Source organism: Nilaparvata lugens, chromosome 4 (assembly GCF_014356525.2).
Source record: "Nilaparvata lugens isolate BPH chromosome 4, ASM1435652v1, whole genome shotgun sequence".
In the NCBI taxonomy this organism is placed as follows: domain Eukaryota; kingdom Metazoa; phylum Arthropoda; class Insecta; order Hemiptera; family Delphacidae; genus Nilaparvata; species Nilaparvata lugens.
This window is the reverse complement of record NC_052507.1, coordinates 47,876,185-47,881,001: the sequence shown is the minus strand read 5'-3', so window position 1 is coordinate 47,881,001 and position 4,817 is coordinate 47,876,185. Positions and strand designations below refer to the sequence as shown.

General features: G+C 38.3%; 1 protein-coding gene across 2 annotated transcripts in view; it reads left to right on the top strand.

The window, feature by feature from the left end:
- The first annotated feature begins 3,789 nt into the window (after positions 1-3,789).
- LOC111053466 (ribosome-releasing factor 2, mitochondrial) overlaps positions 3,790-4,817 on the top strand; it is a 40,985-nt gene continuing 39,957 nt past the window's right edge. Inside the window, exon 1 of one of the 2 annotated variants that reach the window (XM_039426576.1) lies at positions 3,790-3,921. The gene's annotated coding sequence lies outside the window, so the exon portion shown is untranslated. Of the gene's footprint in view, positions 3,997-4,817 lie in introns of both variants that reach the window. The other variant, XM_039426577.1, reaches the window with a different exon arrangement.

Here is a 4,817-nt window from a genome sequence, read left to right as displayed (position 1 = left end):
TGAAGCAGAATGCAATGAAGGACATAAACATTTTATCAAAATACAAGTGAGTAGATTTTACAAATATCAGCCAAAAGTCGACAAAAAACAGGTTAATCCTCCTATTCAATATTTAGTTTTAAGGAAATAAGACTAAGAAGCTTTGCACACTAGGCCATCATGGAAGCGCCACCATAAAAATTTGATGGCATTGCACACTACAGCCACCACTTGACTCATCACTAGTTAACTCATGATCAGTTGAAGAATGGATGTGGAAGAAGCTGGACTATTGGCATATGTTGTGCTGCGTGTACGAAATCGAATTCTCAACTCATATTAAAAAAAAATGTTTGATATGGATATTCTATGTTAAAGACTGATGTTTTTTCGTTCGATTACACACGAAAATAGTGAAAATGGTTTTAATGAATAATGCTTAAGAATAATAGTTATGTAATGAATAGTGCCCAAGAAAAATGGTTATTTAACCTGCCAAATTCATTTTGTTTAATTTTCTGTGAGGTTATCTTTTTTAATAATAAGATTTACCAGCTCCCTCCAAGAATTTTTCTTCATATACCGGTCTGCATATAATTTTGGAAGTCATGTCCCATATAACTGGTCTGCTTTCAACTTCAAGAATGAACCTTTTTGTATCAAATTGCTCACTAGGCCTATTCATTAAGACAACTTCAACAGACAACTGTACTGAACTTGATTTGAATTGAAACTGAACAGGAGATGATTTTATGGTGGCTGGTAGCTGGTGGCTCTAGTGTGCAATAACAGATAATACTCAATGGTATGACGTGGTGGCTAACAAAATCGGCGGCTCGAGCCACCACACACCACATTCTTGGAAGCTCAGCTTGTGGCTCTAGTGTGCAGTGACAGATAAGAGACAATGCTACCACGTGGTGGCGTGTTACCACGGAAGCGTCACCACGTGGTAGCATTGTCTCTTATCTGTCATGTCATTGTACACTAGAGCCACCAGCTACCAGCCACCACAAAATCATCTCCTATTCAGTTTCAATTCAAGTCAAGTTCAGTACAGTTGTCTGTTGAAGTCGTCGTAATGAATAGTAAACAATTTGATATGGGACATGTCTTCAAAATTATACGCAGACCGGAATGTGAAGAAATTTTTTTGGAGGTAGCTGGTAAATTATAACTTTTCGTGATTGTTTCTTAAGTCTTGATAATGGATGAAAAATGTTCCCTTTGCACTCCTGTCAAGTAAAAAGGGATGAATCCAAAATTTGTGATCTCTGCGACGACGATTTCATGCACGCAGCACAACATATGCCAAAAATCCTGCTTCTTCCACGTCCATTCTTCAACTGATCATGAGTTAACTAGTGATGAGTCAAGTTGTGGCTGCGTGGTGGTGGCTGTAGTGTGCAATGCTATCAAATTTTGATGGTGGCCCAGTGTGCAAAGGGCCTAACTGTTTGCTAGCCACCACATAGACATAAATTGCCCTTTTCAGAGACAGGACTGTGGTTTGTTAAGCTGATGACACCTCAATGCTGGATATCAGTGGTGACATGACTGACCTGGGCAGAAAGATACGTGCTTCTGAGAGGGCTGTTGCGAACTGGTTTCGGGCAAATCTTTTCCTTCTCAATGACGAGAAGACCCAAAGAATTGTGTTTGGCCTCAGGAATGGAGTACTATATGATTTCCCTCCAGTGAAGCTGCTTGGCTTCACTCTGGACCGTGAGCTTTCCTGGGGCGGGCACATTCAGGTAGACTGTGGTAGGTTGAGCAGGGTGCTGTTTTTGCTCAGGAGCCTGAGAAGATGTGTACCAGAGGCCCATCTCCGCATGTGTTACTTTGCCTTCTTTCAAAGTGTGATGGCATATGGTATCACCTTGTGGGGTGGTGCCTCTGAGGTAAAAGATATACTGCTGGTGCAGAAGAAGGCCATCCGGATTCTTTGTGGGGCAGAATGTTTAGCGCATTGTAGGCCTCTTTTTGTGAGTGAAAAGATTCTCATTGTATTCAATCTCTACATTTAAAGGCATTCCACAGTGTCCGTACTTTGCCTACCAGGGGTGATGTGCATAACCATGGCACCAGAAGCAGGCTGAGGCTGGACCTGCCATATTGTACATTGGGGAGGACCCAGAGCAGCCTCATTTACCAGCCAGCTAGAATTTTGAACAAGCTGCCAGTTTCAGCCAGGACTCTGCCAGAGACGGTCTTGAAGAGGAGACTGAGGGCTTTCCTTCAGGAGAACCCCTTTTATTCTCTGAGGGAGTTCTATGATTGTGATCCTCAGACTGTAAGTAGATACTTTTTGCATTAGTCTTGCTGCTTCTTCTGCTTGCTGCTTTCGGGTTTTTCTTTTTGTTCTTGACCTGTCTTATGACAGTTTTTTATGCTCTTGACTTGTTCACTTGTGGCCATGCCTATGACCACGCCATGAACAGAAACTCATTATTATTATTACCTATAGAATAAACACTCAACTTGAGTGATTGTGTTTTAACCTTCCGATAGTTGCCCCCTACTCAATCACACAAGTAGTCGCGTGTTGTATTTTTTACAACATCCAATTTTCCAAGTGTTATGTACTCTGTTTACTGTCAAAACATATTAATTAATTGTATAATTACTTTTTCCATCTTCTTGGATTATTATACGCCTATGAACATTTCGATGATTTCCATTTCATAGCCCAATAAGGTACATCAAGCAAAGCCATCAATTCTGTGTTATTGGTCCGTTTACAGTCACCGTATACAGTCTTTCCCTATCTTATGCACAGTGCGACTTATGCACTGTCACGACTAAATGGCACCTAAAGACTGAACCATTGCTCGGTTGATACTACAACTCAGTGGAGTGATGGGGGAACGTTTTGGAATGCATGGGTGACTCACTGTTGTACTTTTTACAACAGCGCGACTTCTAGAAGGTTAAGCAACCCACCCGGGTATTTGAGGCTTGTATTACAATAGGCCACCAAGATGAGAAACCAAATTCCTAAACAAGTCGCGAGGCATTAGGCTAGTTCTTATAACGCTCATTACACTAGGGTCATCCACCAAAACATCAGATTCTGGCTGATGACTCACATGAGTCACCAGCTTGGCCATCAATTCTAGTGTACTGGAGCCAAGTTTGCTTTAGACTCGGTCACCAATGGTGACTCTCTTGTGATTCATCCTGGTAGTAAATTAATACAAAATACAAACCTACTCTTTATATCAAGTTTGCATAAACTTGCATGAACATGTTGCAAGTTCTACTTTATTATTAAAATAAGTTATTATTTTGCTCACTAAACTAGGGTTGTCAGATTTTGGTGTCTAGGCTTTCTTGACAATAGGCCGTCAATGGCCTAGGCCTATTTTGTTAAAAGCATAAACTAGACGGATTGGGATAATATAATATAAAATATTGTGTGACCTTGCTGGCTACGGTCTGAGGCCCGTTTCACAAAGCTACAAGTAGGTTACAAGTCTTGTTGCCAACCATGGTTTTGGAGAACAGCTGATTACTAGCGTTTCACAAAAGCAGAATTGTAAACTTGTAGTTACAATGAATTTCTACAAGTTTACAAGTGATTTGCTTGTTACGAACAAGTGTTTCACAAAGATTTGATTTCTTTGAAACATATTCCCGCCGATTTTAAACAGTTGATGAAAATTGAATTCAAAAATTAAGTATGCTTGATAAGTAATATTTATTTTACGAATTTATAGATTTTCTGAAATATGATATTATCATATTCGAGTTTCTTGAGAAATACAAACAGAAAAGTTTTCAAAAAACCAAATCAAAGGATGATTCACAGCTATTCCGTTTACATAACTCGAACATCTTCAGGGCACGTAGGTTATGTTTACTGTGATCATTGTATAAATATATTTTAGGTTAAGTTTTAATATCAGTTTACAATACAATTTGATCAAATTATTAATTTTGGTTAGTATGATAACTCTGTCATGATTTTTATGGTCATATAATTTATATCACAGTATTATACCAATTGACATCAAGGTACCCACTTGAAATTAGAAACAATTAATTCAAAATTACTATTTTAATTGTAGCCTACTGAACCAATTTTTCTACTATTTTCTTCAGTTATATTATATTTTTAATGTTTTTACCTATTACCATAAGTAAGGAAAGTATTGCTTTCCAAAAAAATTTAAGGTACCCTAATTTCATGTTTTCTATACGTTTTATTACTTTCCTTGCTCTATTACCATAGGTATGGAAAGTATTGCTTTCCGAAAAAAATTAAGGTACCCCAATTTCTAAATTTCTATACGTTTCAAGGTCCCCTGAGTCCAAAAAAGATGTTTTTGGGTATTGGTTTGTATGTGTGTGTGTGTGTATGAGTGCATGTGCGTCTGTGTACACGATATCTCACCTCCCAATCAACGGAATGACTTGAAATTTGGAACGTAAGGTCTTTACAATGTAAAGATCCGACACGAACAATTTTGATCAAATGCGATACAAGATGGCGGCTAAAATGTTGCCAAAAAAAGGGTTTTTTGCAATTTTCTCGAAAACGGCTCCAACGATTTTGATCAAATTTATAGACTATTACTTTCCTTGCCCTACTAGGCATAGGTAAGGAAAGTATTGCTTTCCAAAAAAAATTAAGGTACCCCAATTTCAAGTTTTCTATACGTTTCAAGGTCCCCTGAGTCCAAAAACATGATTTTTGGGTATTGGTCTGTGTGTGTGTATGTGTGTGTGTATGTCTGTGAACACAATAACTCCATTCCTAATTAACCGATTGACTTGAAATTTTAAACTTAAGGTCCTTATACCATGAGGACCCGACAATAAGAAATTCAATAAAA